This window comes from Bufo bufo, chromosome 3 (genome assembly GCF_905171765.1).
Source record: "Bufo bufo chromosome 3, aBufBuf1.1, whole genome shotgun sequence".
Lineage (NCBI taxonomy): Eukaryota > Metazoa > Chordata > Amphibia > Anura > Bufonidae > Bufo > Bufo bufo.
Window position 1 is genome coordinate 577,960,477 of NC_053391.1, and position 24,705 is coordinate 577,985,181.

Sequence of the window (24,705 nt, forward strand, 5' to 3'; positions counted from 1 at the left end):
GTTTTAGAGGGGGACAATAAGAAAAAAAATATTTTTCATTACACCTCAGGTCAGACCACTAATCAGACCCCCAATGTTAATCAGACCTCAGATGACAGCCCCAATCAGACCCCCAATGTAAATAAGACCCCAATAAGACCTCAAATCAGACCTCAGCTCAGACCCCATGCCTCTCATCAGCCCCCATTATCAACCCTTATGCCTCTCATCAGCCCCCATTATGCCTCTCAGTCCCCAGATTATGTGCCCCTCACAGTAGATATGCCCAGATATGTGCCCCCTAATGGTAGTTATGCCAGATTATGTGCCTCCTCACAGTAGTTATGCCAGATTATGTGCCCCTCACAGTAGTTATGCCCAGATATGTACCTCCCTTACAGTAGTTATGCCAGATATGTGCCCCTCACAATAGATATGCCCATATATGTGCCCCCTCACAGTAGTTATGTCAGATTATGTGCTCCCTCACAGTAGTTATGCCAGATTATGTGCCTCCTCACAGTAGTTATGCCAGATTATGTGCCTCCTCACAGTAGTTATGCCATATTATGTGCCCCTCACAGTAGATATGCCCAGATATGTGCCCACTCACAGTAGTTCTGCCAAATTATGTGCCTCTTCAGTTATTATGTGCCTCTCACAGTAGATATGCCCAGATATGTGCCCCCTCACAGTGGTTATGCCAGATTATGTGCCCCCTTACAGTAGTTATGCCCAGATATGTGCTTCTCACAGTAGATATGCCCAGATATGAGCCCCCTCACAGTAGATATGCCCAGATATGTGCTCCTCACAGTAGATATGCCCAGATATGTGCCCCTCACAGTAGATATGCCCAGATATGTGCCCCTCATAGTAGATATGCCCAGATATGTGACCCCTCACAGTAGTTATGTCAGATTATGTGCCCCCTCACAGTAGTTATGCCAGATTATGCGCCTCCTCACAGTAGTTATGCCAGATTATGTGCCCACGCACAGTAGTTCTGCCAAAATTGTGCCTCTTCACAGTAGTTATGCTAGATTATGTGCCTCTCACAGTAGATATGCCCAGATATGTGCTCCCTAACGGTAGTTATGCCAGATTATGTGCCCCCTTACAGTGGTCATGGCCAGATATGTGCCCCCTCTCAATAGTTATGACAGATATGTGCCCCCTCAAATTAGTTATGCCCACAGCCCCCTCACAGTAGTTGTTGCCCCTAGTCTGCAGCTTTATAAAAAACAAAACAAAACACATACTTACCATTTTTCCTGATGACGCACTCCCACACTCACATCGCACTGCTGGCTGTGCTGGAGGCCGATTTCTGGGCTTTCAGTGCCCCTCCCACAGCCAGCAGTGCGATGTGTGGCCAGCAGGGGGAGAGCTCAGAAGAACAGTGAAGCAGGGAACGGAGAGCGCTCCCTGCTTCGCTATGGAAACCACAGCCCGGCAGTGACAAGAACTGCCGTGTGTGTTAGTGCGCACCGCGCGCCCCCCCCCCCCCCCCTTGTCTCTGCGCAAACACCCCCCCTTCCCTGCCTCATATTATACATGTTTGAGGAGCGCTCTGACGATGCGCGGCATGGTCACTGTACTTCATGCCAGTCCCCGTCAGGGTGCTCCATTACATGTGAGTGCAGAAGACGGCCCTGACAGGGCCCCCTAGTGGCCGCGGGCCCTCGGTCCATGTCCGAGTGTCCGAATGGTCAGTCCGCCCCTGCTATTGCCTAATTTTTGGGGCCTGTACAGCCAACAGTTAATTTTTTTTTATCTCTAGCCACATAATCACACCCTTGTCTCACTCCTCTGCCTCTCCGGCACGCTGCTCCGCTGTGTACTGGTGCTTATTCTGACACTAGGGCTGGGTTCACATCCTATTTTTGCCATCCATTTAATGCATACCAAAAATGGATGCGTTAACAGATGCCTTAGACTGATGCCGTACAGTGGCGTATGCATTTTTTTATTGACTCTGCAGGATACAAAAACGTGGAGTGCTGCACATTTGTAGACATCAAACCGATAGGAAATAAAAAAATTCTAGGCTCCAGCGGGCACATTTTTGAGAATTTCCCTTTTAAGACGCATAAAAATGGCCCCTGATTAAATTACATATTTTTTGTGGGAATTTTTGCTAATGACCCCCCTTTGGTATATCACTGTCCATGTTGTAGGACTATTTGTGTACTTCTAGTAAGTGTTTGCTGGCTGCAAATATTTGTTTGCGAATCGTCCCGGCTGATGTTCGTCCATCACTACTGGTGAAGATAAAAATGCAATGATTTAGGAATGCATTATAGTCAGAAATCTACCGTGCTGACTACTAGAGGATACAGTATGTGGGCGGCATTCTTGTAGTTGTATTACACAAACATGGCTGTATTTAATGCAGGCCATAAAGGCATAGGATAGTGAGCGGCTCCAGTTAATATATATTCCTTGGTGGATTCGGTATAAAATATTACATGAATACAGATATCTGTAATGCTAATTTTATATCTTTAGTGGTCCCTCAAGATACAGTGCTCTCAGGATACAATATTTTTAACTTACAATAGTCTTTTCTGGGCTATCATATGTTGAAACTAGACTCCACATACAATACCTCAGACTCAGATCCAACCAATCAACATGGCCATTTCTCTGGTAAAACAACTATACTGGCTGCCGAGTAGATCCTGTTTACAGTACAGTGTGGTATTACATCTCCTGTACTGCCCCCTGTCTGTGCCAAAATGAGCAGCTCCTGATGAGGGTGGCTCCATTTTAGTTTTTCTAGTACATTGTGTACATTGTGACCCTGAAGAAGCTCCTGTCCTCATAATGAATACTTGCAAAAGTATTCACCCCCTTGACTTTTTTCGTGTTTTGTTACATTACAGCCTTAAGTTCAATGTTTTGTTAATCTGAATTTTATGTGATGGATCAGAACACAATACTCTAAGTTGGTGAAGTGAAATGAGAAAAATATATAAATAAAACTATTGTTTAGAAATAGAAAACAGAAAATTGGCATGTGCGTATGTATTCACCCCCTTTGTTAGGAAGCCCATAAAAAGCTCTGGTGCAACCAATTACCTTCAGAAGACCACATAATTAGTGAAATGATATTTACCTGTGTGCAATCTAAGTGTCACATGATCCGTCATTACATATACAAACCTTTTTTGAAAGGCCCCAGAGGCTGCAACACCTAAGCAAGAGGCATCACTAACCAAACACTGCCATGAGGACCAAGGAACTCTCCAAACAAGTAAGGGACAATGTTGTTGAGAAGTACAAGTCAGGGTTGGGTTATAAAAAAATATCCAAATCTTTGATGATCCCTAGGAGCACCATCAAATCTATCATAACCAAATGGAAAGAACCTGGCACAACAGCAAACCTAGAGATGGCCACACACCAAAACTCACGGACCGGGCAAGGAGGGCATTAATCAGAGAGGCAGAACAGAGACCTAAGGTAACCCTGGAGGAGCTGCAGAGTTCCCTGGAGTATCTGTACATAGGACGACAATAAGCCGTACGCTCCATAGAGTTGGGCTTTATGGCAGAGTGGCCAGAAGAAAGCCATTACTTTCAGCAAAAAACAAAAAGGCACGTTGTAAGTTTGCGAAAAGGCATGTGGGAGACTCCCAAAATGTATGGAGGAAGGTTGTCACGGAACCATGAACCAGACGTACAACAAGGGATAAGTGAAAATAAGAAGGCTTTATTGAAAATAAAGCTGTAAAGCAAAAGTCCAAACGGATGGCGAAACCGAAGCAGAGTCTTTGCAAAGCCAGAGGTCAGGAACCAGAAGGGTAGTCAGACGAAGCCAGGATCAGGAACCAGCAGGGTAGTCAGACGAAGCCAGGATCAGGAACCAGCAGGGTAGTCGGACGAAACCAGGATCAGGAACCAGCAGGGTAGTCGGACGAAACCAGGATCAGGAACCAGAAGCAGCAGCAGTCTAGAAGCATGTGAACACAGGAGGACCAAGCAAGGAACTGAAGCCACAGACCTCCTATATATATGAGCTAGGCATCCAGCTCCTCCCGGTGGGAAGGAGGAGCCGCAGGGTGGGAGGCTACAAGAAACCCAGAAACCAAGATGGCCGCCAGCACATGTCAAACGAAGGAGAACAGCAAGAAGGTAAGACCATGACAGTACCTCCCCCTCAAGGGCCCCTCCTCCGCGGAGTAAAGAACGGTTTCTGAGGGAAGCGTGCGTGGAAGGCTCGGAGCAAGGCAGGAGCATGGACATCTGCGGAGGGAACCCAGGAACGCTCCTCTGGACCATAACCACGCCAATGGACCAAAAACTGCACCCGACCGCGGACCAGGCGTGAGTCCAGGATATTGCTCACCTCATACTCCTCACGATTACCCACTTGGACCGGACGAGGCCGAGGAACCGAGGAAGTGAAACGATTACACACCAGTGGCTTCAACAGGGAGACATGAAACACGTTGGAGATCCGCATGCCAGGAGGAAGCGCAAGGGCATAGGCTACCGGGTTTACCCTGCGAAGCACTCGGAAGGGACCAACAAAGCGAGGTGCCAGCTTGGGAGTGGGCACTCGAAGGTTGAGGTTGCGGGTGGACAACCATACACGGTCTCCGACCTGGTAGGAAGGAGCAGGCGCTCGTCTGCGATCAGCCTGGAGTCTCTGGCGCTGCGCAGAGACCTCAAGGGACTTCTGGATCAGTACCCAAGAAGCACGTAGGACGGAAAGGTGATCCTCCACAGCCGGAATATCCTGGGGAGAGAATACCTCCGGTAACACGGCAGGTTGGAACCCATAATTGGCCATGAAGGGAGACGTCCCAGAGGAAGAGTTCACCGCCGTGTTCCTGGCAAACTCAGCCCAAGGCAGGAGGTCAACCCAATTGTCTTGGTGATCGGAGACATAGCAACGAAGGAATTGCTCCAAGGCCTGATTGGATCGTTCTGCGGCCCCATTGGACTGAGGGTGGTAGGCCGAGGAGAAGGAGAGATGAATCCCCAACTGGGAGCAAAAGGCGCGCCAGAACCTGGACACAAACTGACTCCCCCGATCCGACACAATCTCCTTGGGCAAACCGTGCAACCGGAAGACCTCCCTGGCAAAAATCGTGGCCAACTCTTGTGCAGAGGGTAACTTCTTGAGAGGAACACAGTGGCACATTTTGGAAAACCGATCCACAATCATGAGAATGACCGTATGGCCTCGGGATGCAGGGAGGTCCACAATGAAATCCATCCCCAGGTGTGACCATGGGCGCTCCCCGGTGGCTATGGGTTGCAGAAGGCCCAACGGAAGGTGCCGAGGGGACTTACTCTGGGCACAAACGGAGCATGCCGCTACATATGCGGCGATGTCGGAACGTAGGCAAGGCCACCAGAACAGACGTGAAACAGCCCAGGACAGCTGATTCTTTCCAGGATGCCCCGCGGTCTTGGAGTTATGGTAGGTTCGCAACAACCGAGTGCGCAACTCCTCAGGCACAAAACATCTGCCGTTGGGTCTCCCAGAGGGAGCACCAGATTGAGCCGACAAAATCTGCTCACCCAGGGGAGAGGTCAGGCTGGTGCGAATGGCGGCCAAGATCTGATTCGGAGGTATGACCGAAGTCGGAATCGACTCCTCCCTGGACAGCTCGGAGTACTGCCGTGATAAGGCATCCGCCCTGATGTTCTTGGAACCGGGTAGGTAGGAGACCACGTAATTAAAACGTGACAAGAACAGAGCCCATCTGGCCTGACGTGGTGTCAATCTCTTGGCCTCAGAAAGGTAGGTCAGATTCTTGTGGTCCGTCAGGATGAGGACCGGAACCACCGAACCCTCGAGCAAGTGCCTCCATTCTTTAAGGGCCTGCACGATGGCCAATAACTCCCTGTCACCAATCTGATAGTTGCACTCCGCGGAAGACAGTTTCCGGGAGTAAAACCCACAAGGAAGCAGAGGACCCTCTGGTGTTCTACGCTGAGACAGAAGGGCGCCTACTCCCGTCTCAGACGCGTCCACCTCGAGGACAAAGGGCAACCCAGGGTTGGGATGCGACAGAATCGGAGCCGACACAAAGGCGGACTTTAGAGCCTCAAAAGCTCGGATGGCCTCGAGCGGCCAGACCTGGGAATTACTGCCCTTCCTGGTCAGATCCGTGAGAGGCTTGGCTAGCATGGAAAAGTCCCTGATGAACTTCCGATAATAATTGGCGAAGCCCAAAAAGCGCTGCAGGGAACGAAGACCACTGGGCTGGGGCCACTGTAAGACAGCCGAAACCTTCTCAGGATCCATGGAGAACCCCTCAGCGGAAATGATGTAACCTAAGAAGGTTACCTGGGATCGGTGAAATTCGCATTTCTCAAGCTTACCGAACAGCTTGTTCTCTCGTAACCGTTGCAACACTCGTCTGACATCCAGAATGTGGGCCTCCATGGATTCAGAATATACCAAGATGTCATCCAAATAGACCACCACACACTGCTGCAACAGGTCACGGAAAACATCGTTGATGAATTCCTGAAAGACTGCGGGCGCATTGCACAACCCAAAGGGCATAACCAAGGATTCATAATGACCGGTCCTGGTGTTAAACGCGGTCTTCCACTCATCGCCCGCCTTGATCCTTACCAGGTTATATGCCGCCCTCAGGTCGAGTTTGGTAAAGACCGTGGCCCTTTAAGGCGATCGAACAGCTCGGAAATCAAGGGTATCGGGTAAGCGTTCTTGATCGTGATGCGATTGAGACCCCTGTAATCGATGCAAGGCCTCAACTCACCGCCCTTCTTTTTCACAAAGAAAAATCCAGCCCCTGCCGGGGACGAGGATTTGCGAATGTGTCCGCGTGAAAGCGCCTCCCTCACGTACTCCTCCATGGCCTCATTCTCCGCTACCGACAGTGGATAGACTTTGCCACGAGGAGGAACGGCACCAGATTGTAACTCTATGGCACAATCGTATGGGCGGTGCGGAGGTAGGGCAACCGCGCGCACCTTATCGAATACATCCCGGTACTCCTCGTATTCAGGAGGCAACAGAGAGTCCGAGGAAGTACACAGCAACTTGACAGACCCATGGATGCAACTAGCCCCACACTGCGGTGACCACGAGAGGATCTCGGCCGATCTCCAATCGAAAGTCGGATTATGCTTCCGGAGCCAGGGGTACCCCAAGACCACCGAGTAGTGTGGAGACGAAATAACCTGGAGGCAGACCGACTCTCTGTGAACGGCACCAATGGCTAACCCCACTGGAAGGGTCTCATGAGTCACGTGTGGCGGCAGAAGGGGTCTGCCGTCTATCGCCTCAAGGGCCAGTGGGGAACCTCGAGCCTGCAGAGGAATGGAATTGGCGGCAGCGAACACATTATCAATGAACAAACCACCGGCACCAGAGTCCACCAACGCCTGGGTCGTCACCGAGCCCCCGACCCAGGAGAGGACAACAGTGATCAGTGGTTTGTCAACACGGGAAACCGGGGACGAGGAGACTCCACCCAAGATCTGCCCCCGACAGGATCTCAGGTGCGAGCGTTTCCCGGACGGTTCGGACATGCCAACCGAAAATGCCCACCGAGACCACAGTACATGCATCGGCCCTCGCGTCTCCGGAGTACCCTCTCCCCCTCGGACAGGCGAGCAAACCCCAGCTGCATGGGTTCACCCCCAGACAAGTCATCCCCAGGAGGCGTGGGAGGAGAGGGAGGCACGGGTGGGACAACAAACGTAGGCGCCAATCTGTTAGAAAACCTCCGCAGGCTCTCCTTAAAGGAAGGTCTCTCCCTGAGTCTGGTGTCAATCAAAATCAGGAAAGAAATAAGAGACTCGAGCTCCACTGGTAGGTCCTTAGCTGCAACCTCATCCTTCAAGGCATCCGAGAGACCATGAGAGAAAGCAGCGACCAGAGCCTCATTATTCCAGCCCACCTCTGCTGCCAGGGTACGAAACTCAATGGCGTATTCAGCTACGGATCGTGAACCCTGTCTGATGGACATAAGGAGCTTCGCAGCAGAGGCAGCACGAGCCGGCACATCGAATACCTTCCGAAGAGAAGCAACAAAACCGGAAAACTCGGCAACCACCGGATTGTTGTTCTCCCATAAAGGGCTGGCCCAGGCCAAGGCCTTGTCCGAGAGCAGCGAGATCAAGAAGCCCACCTTTGATCTCTCAGTGGGAAAGGCATGTGGCAGCAACTCGAAATAAATGCCCACCTGGTTAAGGAAACCTCGGCACTGAGTTGGCTCTCCCCCAAAGCGCTGTGGAAGAGGGGCAGAACCGGTCATACCCCGAAACACCGCAGGTGCAACAACAGGTGTCGGGGTAGACTCTGGCGCAACAACCGGAGCGGCAGTAGGAGCGGGCCCAGGAGCGACAACCGACCCATCGGCAACGGGAGCGAAATGAGCCGTGCGTTCAAGCAGGGTTTGCAACGCCACAGCGAACCGACCCAACAGGTGATCCTGCTGATCAAGTCTGGCAACCAGCGTGGGTAGCGAGGATGGCCCTGTACCGTCAGAATTCATGGCTTGGTCCTAATGTCACGGAACCATGAACCAGACGTACAACAAGGGATAAGTGAAAATAAGAAGGCTTTATTGAAAATAAAGCTGTAAAGCAAAAGTCCAAACGGATGGCGAAACCGAAGCAGAGTCTTTGCGAAGCCAGAGGTCAGGAACCAGAAGGGTAGTCAGACGAAGCCAGGATCAGGAACCAGCAGGGTAGTCAGACGAAGCCAGGATCAGGAACCAGCAGGGTAGTCGGACGAAACCAGGATCAGGAACCAGCAGGGTAGTCGGACGAAACCAGGATCAGGAACCAGAAGCAGCAGCAGTCTAGAAGCATGTGAACACAGGAGGACCAAGCAAGGAACTGAAGCCACAGACCTCCTATATATATGAGCTAGGCATCCAGCTCCTCCCGGTGGGAAGGAGGAGCCGCAGGGTGGGAGGCTACAAGAAACCCAGAAACCAAGATGGCCGCCAGCACATGTCAAACAAAGGAGAACAGCAAGAAGGTAAGACCATAACAAAGGTGCTCTGGTCTGATCAGACTAAAATGTAACTTTTCGGCCATCAAAGAAAACGCTATGTCTGGCGCAACACATCACATCACCCAAAGAACACCATCCACACAGTGAAACATGGTGTGGCAGCATCAAGCTGTGGGGATGTTTTTCAGCAGCCGGGACTGGGAAACTGGTCAGAGTTGAAGGAAAGATCGATGGTGCTAAATACAGGGATATTCTTGAGCAAAACCTGTACCACTCTGTGCGAGATTTGAGGCTAGGACGGAGGTTCACCTTCCAGCAGGACAATGACCCCAAACACACTGCTAAAGCAACACCTGAGTGGTTTAAGGGGAAACATGTAAATGTGTTGGAATGGCCTAGTCAAAGCCCAGATCTCAATCCAATAGAAAATCTGTGGTCAGACTTAGGCCTCTTTCACACAGGCGTTGAGAGAAAATGCGCAATTTTTCCGCACAAGTGCAAAGCGTTTTAATGCGTTTTGCACGCGCGTGAGAAAAATCTTCATGTTTGGTACCCAGACCCGAACCTGGACTTTTTCACAGAACCATGGTGATGGACCATGTGATGAGCGCAGTGACTTTATCAAAGGTCCTTTTCCTCCCAGGTCCTCAAAGAAGAAGAAAGAAGACAAGCTGGGCTGCGCGAACAAGTGGATGAGGTGAGTTTAATTTTAATTTTAATTTTTTAACCCCTCCATCCCTAATTTAATTATTTCTGTATTAAGAATGCTATTATTTTCCCTTATAACCATGTTATAAGGGAAAATAAAGATTGGGTTCCCATCCCGATCGTGAACTAGCAACCATGCGTGAAAATCGCACCGCATCCGCACTTGCTTGCGGATGCTTGCGATTTTCACGCAGCCCCATTCACTTCTATGGGGAATGAGTTGCGTGAAAAATGCACAATATAGAGCATGCTGCGATTTTCACGCAACGCACAAATGATGCGTGAAAATCACTGCTCATCTGCACAGCCCCATTAAAGTGAATGGATCCGGATTCAGTGCAGGTGCAATACGTTCACCTCAGGCATTGCACCCGCACAGAATTCTCGCCCGTGTGAATGGGGCCTTAAAGATTGCTGTTCACAAGCGCAAACCACCCAGCTTGAAGGAGCTGGAGCAGTTTTGCAAGGAGGAATGGGCAAAAATCCCAGTGGTAAGATGTGGCAAGCTCATAGAGACTTATCCAAAGCGACTTGAAGCTGTTATTGCCGCAAAAGGTGGCTCTACAAAGTATTGACTTTAGGGGGGTGAATAGTTATGCATATTGACTTTTTCTGTTATTTTGTCCTATTTGTTGTTTGGTTCACAATAAAAAAAAAAAACATCTTCAAAGTTGTGGGCATGTTCTGTAAATTAAATGATGCAAATCCTCAAACAATCCATGTTAATTCCAGGTTGTGAGGCACCAAAACACGAAAAAAAAGTCAAGGGGGATGCTATCGCAAGGCACTGTACGTACAGTATCTCACAAAAGTGAGTACACCCTTCACATTTTTGTAGATATTTTATTATTTCTTTTCATAGGACAACACTGAACATATTGTATCTTTGATACAATGTAGAATAGTCAGTGTACAGCTTGTATAGTGGTGTGCCCTACAAATAACTCAACACAGCCATTAATGTCTAAACCGCTGGCAACAAAAGTGAGTACACCCTTCACATTTTTGTAGATATTTTATTATTTCTTTTCATAGGACAACACTGAACATATTGTATCTTTGATACAATGTAGAGTAGTCAGTGTACAGCTTGTATAGTGGTGTGCCCTCAAAATAACTCAACACAGCCATTAATGTCTAAACCCAATTAGCAATTTTCCCTCCCCTGTGTCATGTGACTCATTGGTGTTACGAATGGGGAGCAGGTGTGTTACATTTGGTGTTACCGCTCTCATACTGGTCACTGGAAGTTCAACATGGCATCTCATGGCAAAGAACTTTCTGAGGATCTGAAAAAAAGAACTATTGCTCTACATAAAGATGGCCAAGGTTATAAGAAGATTGCCAGCACCCTGAAACTGAGCTGCAGCACGGTGGCCAAGACCATACAGCGGTTTAACAAGACAGGTTCCACTCAGAACAGGCCTTGCCATGGTTGACCAAAGAAGTTGAGTGCACATGCTCAGTGTCATATCCAGAGGTTGACTGTAATGAGTTAACTTTTTCTTCTCCAAGTGCCTCCCCCCCACCCCTCTCTTTGTTTCAAGGCTGGAGAGGAGAGAGAGGGGGGCAAAGTGCTGTGCTGTGAGAAGTGTCTGATTTCTCATCTTTCTACAGGTGTCCCATAGAGTGTGGTAGAGATGCGTAAGCCAATCATATTGTCACGGCCATGGCTATGACCGTGACTCCTGAACCGCATGCGATTGTCAGCGGTTTAGTTTGGTTATCAATCACAGGTGAGGGCTGTGGTATTTGCCTCACCTGTGGTTGCCGCTGGCAACAGTATGTACGTGGCAGCTTGCTATGTTATGCATGCGGTTTCGTGTGATTTGTATGTCTGTGTGCACTCTGTCTTATGTGTGGTGTGCACTTACATCTTCCCTTCACTGTGGCAGTCCGTGGCAACGTTTGGTTGTATTATGTACATGTGGTGGCAGTGTCCCGGCCTTCGGGCTGACTCCCAGGACACGCTTGCCACCCATGTCGTTGCCTGCGGCAACAGCCGCAGTGTGTTTGTTGTTTGGACACTTCCCCTTTAAGTTATGTTTTCCCTTCTGTGGTTTTGGAAGGGTTAACTCCCTTTCAGTGTGTGTGAGTCACGGGGTGTGTCTGATTGTTGGGTGTGGCCTCTTGGCCCTATAAAGCCTCAGTTGTAGGCAGTAGCCAGAGAGGGTGTTTCAGCCATGCTGGCTGTAGACATCCTCCTGGTTACTTACCAACTGCCAGTGGGGGCCAACCTTCTGGTCATAAGCTAAATATATGTCCTTTGGTGTCTGGAAGAAGTGTTTGGTTTTTATGTTTCTTTATTGCACCTGTGGTCCTGGGTTCCCGTGTGTTGTGTGTTTGTGTGCTGAGTCCTGCTGTCTGTGGGCAGTACATCCACATGGGTTCCAGGCTTGGTTGTCTGTGGTAGGTCTCTGCTATGTTTGTGGCAAGTACCTGCAATTGCCATAGGTTGCATTTGTTTCCCCTTGCTTGCAGCTTGGCCAGTGAGACTCCTGTTCCTCCGTATCCAGAAGGAACAGGATGTCTTACTCTGACTCCTAGCCCAGGAACCGGTCGGAGGGTAAGTTAGGGCTCCAAGGTTCCTGCGTATGAGTCCTCCTACCTTTAAGGTCGGCCCATGCAGGTAGGAGTTAGGGTCAGGTTAGGGACGCTGTAGGAGGTGACCTGCTCCCTAATCCTGTTTGTCCTGGTCAAGCAGCGACCATCATCCTTCGGCACACGGCTGAGGGTTTCCCCCATCCTCAGCCGTGACACATATGGCTTGATGATATATATATTATTCACTGCCTATAGAGAAGCAAATGGCGAACACTTAGATGTTTACATTAGTTCACATTCCAAAGTGGTATTCACTGCGCAGATGTTGAAGTGTTATCTCTGTTTCTCTTATCTCTTCTTCCTTTTTGACCAATGAAACAATGTTTTAGCCTCAGAGAGGACTGCCCTCTTCTGAAGATGTATATACGGCTTATCCCATGTAATAAAAGTTAGAGATTGCTTTGACCAACTTCTGTGTCAGTGTTCAGTCTCTCAGCCACGCGTGGATATTAACCCCTGGGGGGGGGGGGGTACATTGATCTGGAACACCAGAGTGTATCTAAAATGCCCTAATTTAGGGCGTCTTTATCAAAATGGCGACCACGAAGGGACTCTGAGCGAATGTAGCATCAAACAGCTGACAAGACGGGCCCCTGAGCTTGACGAACGGCAGAGAGGAGAGGATTGCAACCTCAAAGAAAGGTGAGAAAACTTTTTTCCTCATCTGCCTTTCTGCTATTTACTTCGTCATGCTCAGATAGCTCAGTCTGCTGTGAGGTGGTACCGATGTAAGTATAGTAGTCGACTGTAATGCTGAAAGCTTAGAGTCTATTGAACCAATAGTCTGAAATTATAGATCACTCTGGTGTGTATATGTTTTGTGTGTGTCTGTGATTTATGTGAGGAGTGAGTTGAGCACAGACGGTAAAACCACAGACAAAGGGAGGGGACAGTAACCTCCTGGTTTGGAAGGGGGTGCTGTAGCGCCGAGGTGTGGGACAAAGAAACTCCGGCTGACCTGACCAGGAAGACTCGTAGAGCCGTATGACCTTTTGATCTAATGGAAGACTGTGGAGACTACCTGACCTGACCCTAGGAAGACGGTAGAACCTCTCATGACCTTTTGATCTAGGGGAAGACTGCGGTGATATTCTCTACCTGACCTGACCCCAGGAAGACGCGACGGAGCCCGCCTGACCCCTGGTTTTGGGGAAGTCGTGCGGGGAGTCCCGGCTGACTAGTCAGACGTGATAGTCAGATTTGAGCAAACCAGTGGGGAGGGTGAATCCTTTGTCTGCGGAAGAAAGGGCTAAAGGTGCTGATCACTCCTCTGTTTTGTGTGTGTGTCAGTCTGAAATACTGTTGTTAAGATGGGCCAGTCCCACTCACATGGAGATGAAGGAGAAAATACAGCCCCTAGCTAGTAGCGAGGAAAGAGGGAGATTATAGGATGTGATATGGAGAATTTAAAGTTAAAATGTGACAAAGAATGTTAGAGAAAGTGTGGCCCCGGACAGAAGGTCGCCCGGCTGGCAACAGGGATAAAAATCTGTAAGAAACTGTGAAGTTAGAGCTTACAGACTGAGGGCATCAGAACTCCGGTGATGTTTAAGGGGGAGTTTTAACGAGTGAGAAAACAGAGCAGTGTCAGGGAAAGCTGAATGATGAAGGATTATTAGGTGCAGCACAGGCATGGCACCGAGCGGCAAGTCGATTTATGGCAACTGGAGGGACAAAAGATGGTCAGGAACTGTGAAATAGAGAAATTCATTCCCCCCCCCCCTTCACACAGAAACATTCCTGAGATAAGAGGAGCAGGGAAAGGGGGGAGGGAATCATGGGGGCAGGGAATCATGCAGAGTAAGTGATGTTATATTTAACAAAATGACTGTATGATTATAACATGTATATTGTCTTACAGCGACAGACCATCAGCAATTCTGGGTGTGGTGTGGCTATCTGTTTCCAGGAAAGCTGTGTTTGTCTGTGCTGCAAGTTTTGGGATGAAACAATGTGGGTTGGAAGACTTAAATGATTCAGTGGAATGGGTGTGGCTTTGAGTTGTAATTGAGGCGAATATGTGTGAAGACTGATTATGAGCTGTTAATGAAAATGAGTACATGAAAATGTATATGAATGCGTATGGAGTACGGTATTTTTTATTTTTTTTTATAATATGCGCATTGAGGATTTTATTAAATTTTTCTTGGAAGTTTTTGGTTTTTATTGGTGCCAACAGCATTGATCAAGCTGTACATTTTTTTTATATCGAAGTCAATGAAAAGTTTTTATGGGCCCTTTGTGTGGTTCATGTCTGTATTGTCAGATCTGGTGTTTCAATGTTTGAAGTTACGTGTTACATGTTAAGTGTTGTGCTAAACATCAGAGCTCTGTTCTAATGGACAGCTGCCATATTACTGATGGACAAAAGGGGGACCACAGCGTCCGACTGAAGGGGGTGGACTTAGATGACTCAGAGCGGAGGGAGGAGGATAGGGGTGGACGTTACAGACAACGACAGCCCTTGTGCCCATCCCCTAGTTATAAGACACTCCCATGGAAGATGAGAAGTCCTGTTTTGTTTTCCAGTCTATTAATTCCGCGATAGGGAAAGTTGGATACTTCTGTAAGCCAAAATGCAAAGTAACATCAAGCGGCATTGGGTGGTTCAGTGGTGCCAACCATAGGTAGTGTTCCTTTGGCATTGCTTCAGCCCTGATGCCAAACGCCTCATTGAAGTGAGGAAAAAGTAAGTCTGCCACCCTGTGATGGGCCTGCAGAGTGTGTGGTACCCAGATCCCAGAAGAGAGAGTGTTGTGCTGTGTGTGGTACTCCTCGTCCACACCACACGAGAGGATTGTATTCTATGTTGACCATGCCCGGATCACTGTCCGTCCCCACAGACACCCATGTTTTATTGTCATAAGGAGAACACAAAGACAGGGAGGGGGGGAGTTAGATCAAGATTAGGAAACAGGAAATCCAGTATCGGCTCTACTTTTAAACATTTTTAGCTGATTCATTCTGGCCCAATGATATCCCCCACTCTGGGTGATAAAGAAGTAGTCCTGTTTTTGATTGATACTGGAGCAGCGAAGACAGTTGTGCACAGCAAACATGGCCTCCCTTGATTTACTCTCCAAGGACACCAGTCTTTGGGTAGAAGTGGATGGGAAAGTAGTACGCTCCCTTTTCAAACGCAACCATCCATATTAGATTTGCCCCTAACCAAGATGCGCTTGCCCGTTTGCTGATCAGTGGTAATGCCCCTTGTTGCCTCCTAGGTGCAGATTTGCTTGCAAAAGTACATGCTGGTATCTCATATCAGGAGGACGGCACTGTGAAGCTTACAGGTGCCCTCAATGACCAGGAACTTTGTTTGTTGGCCATTAGTGATAAAATTCCCTGGTCCATGTTTGTATCAGTACTCCCAGAAGCTGAAAAAAGCAAAACCACTCACCATTGGATGGTACATGACCTACATGCCGTTAATGAAGCCACAGTTTCTAACACCCACATCGTGCCCAATACACACACCTTGTTGGCTCAGGTTCCCATTACCCCTGATCACTCCACTGTGATTGATTTGTCCTTTAGTCCCTACCGCCTCCCAGATGAGTTGGTAGATGCTTTTTATGCCTAGAACTGGCAATTTTGTGTTCCCCCACAATGTACTATCAGATTATTACATTTAGATTGTATTGTTATGAAGTGAGTGGCCATGACTCAGCTGTCCTCACCCAACTGCATGGCCAGCAGTAACGCCCCGTAGCATATGATTCAGTCAGACTTGATCCCGTGGCCAGAGGTGCCCCTTTCTGCATCAGAGCTGTAGTAGTTGTACTAGCTATGCTTGATGAAAGCTCGGAGATAGCTCTGAACCACAAAGTGATGGTGATATTACATCTATCCTCATGAACGTACAATCCAAATGATTGTTTTGTTGCCCGTTATTTGAGAATGCAGTGTTCCATTTAGTTGCCTGACAATGTTGCTCTCCAAAGGTGTAATACTTTGGACCCAGCTACCCTGTTGCCTCTGGACCAAGGGGGGAGGGAAGAGTTAGGGCACCGCACTTTAAACTTTTCTTCCAGATTCAAAGGTAGAGGCTCCTGACTGTTTGCAGATGATGTCACAAGACGTAGTGGGATTTGGTAAATCAGCCATTAGGTAATCTAGATCATGTGCTCTTTGTGGATGGATCGAGGTATGGCCAGGATGGCAGGTACTACACAGGTTGGGCAGTGGTGATTAAACGTGAACTACCACACAGGTCTGCTCAAGAAGTGGAGCTAAAAGACTCTGAAGATGGCTTGCAGATATGCAGATGGAAAAACAGCCAACATTTACAGTGATTCCAGGTGTGCTTTTGGGATAGCCCATGACTATGGGCCCACATGGAAAGCCAGAGACTCCTTGATCGCTTCAGGTAAACCCATCGAAAATGGGGAAGCAGTGAGGTCTCTGATGGAAGCCCTCTTGTCACTAACATGAGAGGTGATGATAGCAACGAAAGGCCACTGTAAACAGATGCAGAGGAGGCAAAGGGGAAGGCCCGGCAGATCAGGCGGCAAAAATGGCTGCCAAATTACCTAAGCAGACCCCTGTCTTAAGTGGCCACAGTTCAGGTCCCTGAAATAACTCCTCCTGTCTCCCGAAAGTTCTTAAGACCTTATAGAACCAGATAGGGAAGGAGGAAAGGGACTTGTGGATGGAAAAGGGGGGACTACAAATTAGAAGGGAAACTTTACCTTCCCAGGTCCCTCTAATCCACGATGGCACAGGCAACCCATGGAGTGACGCACCAGACAAAAACTGCTATGTGTGATTTAGTACGTAGCATATGGTACGCCCCAGGGTTCAGCACTGTAACAGTCAGACATACTCAAGGATAAACGGTTGTGCCCACAACAACGTGGGCAAGGTGGTTAAGGTACCCAAGAAACACGTCTTGCTTTTTGTATCTGTTTCAACGTTTGCAGACTACCTTCAACTACACAAGGTGGGCATGTATGAGTATGTATTGATATGTGACTTGTTTTCAGGATGGCCAAAACCGTACCCAAAGAAGTAAAGAAGATTATGGCCGAAGTTGTGTGCAGGTATGGGGTACCTTAGATCATTGAAAGTGACACAGGTGTCCACTTCACAGGTGAAGTGATGCAGGAGATGATGAAGATTTTGGGTGTAGGACAGGCCTTACATGCTTCGTACCATCCACAAAGCAGCAGTAGCGTAGGGAAAAGGAACTGAACGGGACACTAAGTTAAAGATTCAAAAGCCTTAGAGTGCCTGCTGGTAGCCCTCTTTTAGTAAGGTATACGCCTAACCGTGAGACAGGCCTTTGTCCCTATAAAGTCCTTTTTGGGTCAGCCCCTAGGATAGGATTTATTTCCCACAGCAGCTTCAGATGCAACATGGTTTTCTGACAGATTATGTGATCAGTTTTGTACAAGCATTTGATTAAAGTACATTTTCGAGTTTTTGCTTCACTTCCAGGTTTTGATAAAGTACCAGGAACCCACCCACTTGTGTCTGGAGATTGGGTGGTAGAAAAAGACACGTTAGAAAAGTCCTAAAATCCTGGTTTGATGGTCCATTCCGAGTGTTGTTGACCACAAGCACAGGGAAGCTCAAAGAAAAGCATAATTGGATTGATTTCAAGGAAGTGTTGAGACTGGTTTTCCCTTGTGTGACTGTTGATCATGACTCAAAAGAATATGGAAAAATTGTATGAAAACTTCGATCCAGAAAATCAGGAGTACTGATGACCTCCAGTCCCCCCATATAATGTCAACGCCAGTTAGGGAAAGATCATCTGACTTCCCCGTGCTCAAATCCAGTGTTACGGTAGGCTGTTCGCTAGGTATGGCTTGTCGTGGAAGCTGGTGAAGAGGAGGCGGAGCATTGGGACAGATGGTTAGGTTTAGGGAGAGAATGAAACTAGAGGGGGGACTGTTAAAGATGTGTGAATTTTATTCTATATTTTTTGTATAACTAGGACTGTAATGAGTTAACTTTTTCTCCTCCAAGTGCCTCCCCCCCACCCCTCTCTTTGTTTCAAGGCTGGAGAGGAGAGAGAGGGGGGCAAAGTGCTGTGCTGTGAGAAGTGTCTGATTTCTCATCTTTCTACAGGTGTCCCATAGAGTGTGGTAGAGATGCGTAAGCCAATCATATGGCTTGATGATATATATATTATTCACTGCCTATAGAGAAGCACCTCTTTGAAGTGTCACATATGACGTATGCAGTATTATTGTTAGATTGTCCGCCATTACAAAATGGCGAACACTTAGATGTTTACATTAGTTCACATTCCAAAGTGGTATTCACTGCGCAGATGTTGAAGTGTTATCTCTGTTTCTCTTATCTCTTCTTCCTTTTTGACCACTGAAACAATGTTTTAGCCTCAGAGAGGAGTGCCCTCTTCTGAAGATGTATATACGGCTTATCCCATGTAATAAAAGTTAGAGATTGCTTTGACCAACTTCTGTGTCAGTGTTCAGTCTCTCAGCCACGCGTGGATATTAACCCCTGGGGGGGTACATTGATCTGGAACACCAGAGTGTATCTAAAATGCCCTAATTTAGGGCGTCTTTATCAGTTGTCTCTTCAAAATAGACATATGAGTGCTGCCAGCATTGCTGCAGAGGTAAAGGGGTGGGTGTGCTCAGACTATACACCGCACACTTGCAGCACGCCAGACCTGCAGGGTATTGCGAAGTGAGGTCACGGTTATGGGCAATCGAGGGTTACTCACTGTTCATAGGAGAACCCTGGGCAGGCATGCGACAGTGAAGGAGAGGCTGACACAAAGTTCCTCTGGGGCACACTCTGTATGTAGGGACTAGGCCTGATGGTGGATGAGGTGCCCTGGATGTTGCAGGTGTTTTGAGTGCCCGGGGCAAGGTCCCTTTTAAGGATCGTGACGCCAGTGCCTGTAAAGGTGGCACACCGGTTTCCAGTAGCAATAAGTGAGGTACACAGGTGGTATAGTGAACCAAACGTTGCTTTACTTAAAACAGTCCAACTTTGTACATCAAGATGGTAATGCAGTCCCTTATATCATATGCTTCACAAGCAGGCTTATTTCAAATACTGGCAGGTATAATCTTGCAAGATACTTGGAGGGTAATCAACAACACACTCAGAATCAGGTTGTACCTTCTCCTCAGAAATAGTGTACACTGTTCTTTAGAACTCCTGTCTGGTTTCTATCCCAAGGCCCGGATGCCTAAATGCTGGCTTTAATCCTTGGTAAATAATCTTCCTCCCGTATTGACCCTTGCTCCTACGTTATAGTTCCTCTGCCCATCAGTTTACTTATCTTAATTGGATGCAATGGCACTGCTTGGTTTGAGGGTAACTGCAGGTTTCTCCCAGGAGGCACATCTCTTCTCTTGGGGTAATCTTCTGAGCTAACTGTGGCTCACTTTATCAACAGGCAGGCTATAATCCTTCACTAGCCTCCTGGTAGCAACTAGCAGCCTGGACTATCTAGCTGAATGTCAGGAGGAGGCCCTCAGCATACCTCTGGCTAAGATGTCCTCTCACTTCTGTGTCCACAGACTCCTGACTACAGACTGACTCCTCCCTGTCTGGGCCTGAACATTTATACTAGGGGCTCCCTATCTCCCTCTAGTGTCTAGGATGCCTAACTACACCCCCATAGGCCTGTTATGCATGTCACAGGGGAACAATACACACAAAAGCACATAGAAAATACATTAAAATGCATGGTTACATATAATATTACTGTCCCTTAGGAGTAGGAGTAACACGTGACCCAATTGACCCTTGTGTAGTGCCCACCCCTACCTAGTGGGACACTACATACCCCCATGCTACAATGTTGCCCGTCCTCGGCGCAACACAAAGGGGCCCTGCCCTGCTGGAGACTGCACCTGAAAGACAAAAATCACACAAAGCAGGAACATACATCTACATTTGCAAATACACCCATATATATATAAGTCCGGTGAAAAGGGGCGTCGTTTTCTTCTCTCAGGATAATATAAGGGAACAGGGGGCGCTAACCTGGTGCAGCGTATCAAGGTATAACCAGGATAGTCCATAATAACATTGAAGTGCAATTGTGCATAATAAAACACAGTAGTCCCATAGAAAATGCAGAACAAACATAAGTTCTTGGAGGCTCAAAGAATAAAAATGAGTCCGTACCCAGGTTTCCTTTTTATAATTAGATAGTGCAAGTGATAAATACAGGAAGATTGCCAAGATAGAATAGCAGAGCAACATCTCAGAGGCCCATATACGTTAGAGTCATCTCTGGGCACATTTCTTTAAAGTAGCAAAAATCTCAGAGGCCCACATACGTTAGAGTCATCTCTGGGCACATTTCCTTGAAGTATAAGTTGCATATAAAAGTCACAGCACAATAAAAGTCCACATTATTAAAAATGGCGTATAAAATAAGTGCTGCAATGTCCCTTAATCAACCTGAAAAGGGGGTTAAAAAGGGTTTAAGGTGCAACATAAAAATAGGCACAACTTGGTTAAGTATTGCAGAAGCAGGCAGGAGGTCCTGTAAACAATATGGCCTTGATGCATGTGGTATTTTCAGTGGTTTACCGCCTCCACTGAGCCGTGGGTAACTGGCAGCAGCAACAGAGGACCAAAACAAAGGACTCCTGTCCTGGAAAGGGTTAATCCTCTTTAATGGGGTCCCCTAGCAAAAAGGTAATCAAATCGATGGCCTAGCAGGCCAATTCACAGGGGCGTGTCAAATCCACTTGGCATCACATTGGTGCTCCCTGGCTCCATTTGTAGATTGGGCCTGTAGTGAGCGTCAACAGGCGGATGTGCCCACAACACAGTATTGGGGGGCAACTGCAACATGAAAGGACCCCTAATTGGTATTGGCCCCATAGGCCTAGGGGTAATCATGGTGGCTGACCGCACCGGTCCAGGCATAACAATTGTGGGCTGCTGCACTGGCCTGGGCACCGCTGCTGCAAGCGGTCCGGTGGGTTCCTGGACAACTGGCTCTGCGCGTCGGTGCACAGCGCAGGAAGGCCTCACCGCAGGTGCTGACACTAAAGGTGGCCGGCTGGTAGGGACAGGTACCCTTACCTCTGACCCAGCGATGTCCGAGTATTGGAGTCGAACCTCTTCTTTTCTAGGTGGAGTCCGGATCCTAGCGGCAGCAATCTGGCGCAGTCTACGCAGTTGTTCCTCCAGACGGACAATTTGGTCATCCAGGCTCTCGGGCTCTGTGTCGCTGTCTTCTGGAGTTAGCGCTGGTACAGGTAGGGAGGTTGTATCCTGCGCAGCCGCTGCAGTTTCAGGTGGGGCGTCTGCTCTTTTCCCTTTTCGGATGTTATCCAGGGTAGCATGGAATCGCTCCAAGTTTTCTAATTCTTTTATGGTCTTTTCCCGGTGGGGCAGCTCAGGGGACGGATACGGGCTCACCCACTTTTCCACCACTGTTGGTTGCCAAAAGACGTTCGGGCCAATGAAGGAGCCCCGCTCTTGAAAGGCATGATGGGCCGGTTCTGGAGAGCGCGCTGGCTCACGCTCGCAGCCAGTGTAGTCCTCATCAGTTTCCCAGTCCTCCAATTTCTTTCTTGGACATGTTACAGCAGTGGCGTAGGGGCCTCGCAGGCCCTCGGCAGGGGTGAACTCCACTTCCTCTCCCTCGCGGAGGTTATGCAGGTGCTCCGGGAGGTAGCTCCGCTTGACGGACCTCCGGTTAACATACAAGTCTCTGCCGGTAGTGTCTTGAATAAAACCGAAGCCTCGGTCCTTGTCGAATGCCACAACCAACCCCATTCTCCTTTTCAGGCGGGGTTGGGTGTCAGTGTAGCGCTCATGAACGGTCTTTGCCAGTTCCTCGTAGTAGATTTTAGTCTTGGTTGTTTTCTTTATTGCGGCCTCCCGTATCTCCGCCATCAGCGCCGACCATTTAAATGAGGGTTGGAAAAAGTTTTTTCAGAAGCCATAATAGGTCTCCGGTTGCGTCCTCGGTGGCGGGCAGGTGGGTCTCTCCGGTCCCGGAGAGTAGGCCGGTGGAGCGTCCTCTTGCTCTACACCAGTAAAGTCCATTTTCACAATGTCAGGCGCCGACATCCCTGCAGAGCAGTCTTCACTGGTCAACATGCTCGATCCTTCTCTGGAGAGCGACCGGGTGGCGCCAATAATTGCAGACAGATCCTTCCATTGCTCTGGGAGGCCGCCCCCCAGGTACTCCAGCATAGGGGAGGCGGAGTCCATTATAGCAGACATGCTAATTTGTAGACAGGGCGGTGGCGCGGACATACAGCCTTTCCCGCACTTTCAGCAGAAGGCGCCAATTTTTCCCGCCAGCAAAGTATGAAGATGACGCAGCAGTTAAATCCAAGCAAGTTAAGCGGCCATCTTGAGCAAATCGCTGTCTATTCACTGACAGCAAGCGGTGGCTTACACAAATGGCAAACAGTCCATGCACTATAATCTTCACACCGCAAATTATTACAGTTCTCTTTGGCCCAGCAATTTTTCAATAAAACAATAGGGCTTAGTCACTTTTTAGGAAAATAACGGCACACAGTTTTTGTATTCCTCAATGGCGCAGGAATGATCGGATCCTGTTCGTGACGCCAATTTATGCAGCACGCCAGACCTGCAGGGTATTGCGAAGTGAGGTCACGGTTATGGGCAATCGAGGGTTACTCACTGTTCATAGGAGAACCCTGGGCAGGCATGCGACAGTGAAGGAGAGGCTGACACAAAGTTCCTCTGGGGCACACTCTGTATGTAGGGACCAGGCCTGGTGGTAGATGAGGTGCCCTGGATGTTGCAGGTGTTTTGAGTGCCTGGGGAAAGGTCCCTTTAAGGATCGTGACGCCAGTGCCTGTAACGGTGGCACACCGGTTTCCAGTAGCAATAAGTGAGGTACACAGGTGGTATAGTGAACCAAACGTTGCTTTACTTAAAACAGTCCAACTTTGTACATCAAGATGGTAATGCAGTCCCTTATATCATATGCTTCATAAGCAGGCTTATTTCAAATACTGGCAGGTATAATCTTGCAAGATACTTGGAGGGTAATCAACAACACACTCAGAATCAGGTTGTACCTTCTCCTCAGAAATAGTGTACACTGTTCTTTAGAACTCCTGTCTGGTTTCTATCCCAAGGCCCGGATGCCTAAATGCTGGCTTTAATCCTTGGTAAATAATCTTCCTCCCGTAGTGACCCTTGCTCCTACTTTATAGTTCCTCTGCCCATCAGTTTACTTATCTTAATTGGATGCAATGGCACTGCTTGGTTTGAGGGTAACTGCAGGTTTCTCCCAGGAGGCACATCTCTTCTCTTGGGGTAATCTTCTGAGCTAACTGTGGCTCACTTTATCAACAGGCAGGCTATAATCCTTCACTAGCCTCCTGGTAGCAACTAGAAGCCTGGGCTATCTAGCTGCATGTCAGGAGGAGGCCCTCAGCATATCTCTGGCTAAGATGCCCTCTCACTTCTGTGTCCACAGACTCCTGACTACAGACTAACTCCTCCCTGTCTGGGCCTGAACATTTATACTAGGGGCTCCCTATCTCCCTCTAGTGTCTAGGATGCCTAACTACACCCCCATAGGCCTGTAATGCATGTCACAAGGGAACAATACACACAAAAGCACATAGAAAATACATTAAAATGCATGGTTACATATAATATTACTGTCCCTTAGGAGTAGGAGTAACACGTGACCCAATTGACCCTTGTGTAGTGCCCACCCCTACCTAGTGGGACACTACACACTGCATCAAATTGGTTTGCATGGCTGTCGTCCCAGAAGGAAGCCTCTTCTAAAGATGATGTACACGAAAGCCTGCAAACAGCTTGCTGAAGACAAGCAGACTAAGGACATGGATTACTGGAACCGTGTCCTGGAGTCTGATGAGGCCAAGATAAACTTTAGATAGTGTCAAGCGTGTGAGGCAGCAACCAGGTGAGGAGTACAAAGACAAGTGTGTCTTGCCTACAGTCAAGCATGGTGGTGGGAGTGTCATGGTTTGAGTGCTGCTAGCTGTGGGGAGCTACAGTTCATTGAGGAAACCATGGATGCCAATAGGTACTGTGACATACTGAAACAGAGCATGATCCCCTCCCTTCAGAAACTGGGCCGCAGGGCAGTATTCTAACATGATAATGACCACCAGACACATTTCCAAGAAGACTTCTGCCTTTCTAAAGAAACTGAGGGTAAAGGTGCTGGACTGGCTAAGCATGTCTCCAGACCTAAACCCTATTGAGCATCTGTGGGGCATCCTCAAATGGAAGATGGAGGAACACAAGGTCTCTAATATCCACCAGCCCCATGATGTTGTCATGGAGGAGTGGAAGAGGATTCCACTGGCAACATGTGACGCTCTAGTGAACTCCATGCCCAAGAGAGTTAAAAAAGTGCTAGAAAATAATGGTGGCCACACAAAATATTGACAGTTTGGGCACAATTAGGCCATTTTCTACAAATGTCTTTTGTTGCCAGCGGTTTAGACATTAATGACTGTGTGAGTTATT

General features: G+C 48.3%; 1 long non-coding RNA gene across 1 annotated transcript; it reads left to right on the plus strand.

Annotated features, from left to right (window-relative positions):
- The first annotated feature begins 1,308 nt into the window (after positions 1–1,308).
- On the plus strand, positions 1,309–20,826 carry LOC120996069. The gene is made up of 4 exons (XR_005777719.1): positions 1,309–1,320; positions 3,045–3,049; positions 6,990–6,992; positions 20,722–20,826. It is a non-coding gene; the product is annotated as an uncharacterized LOC120996069 (long non-coding RNA).
- Positions 20,827–24,705: the final 3,879 nt, after the last annotated feature.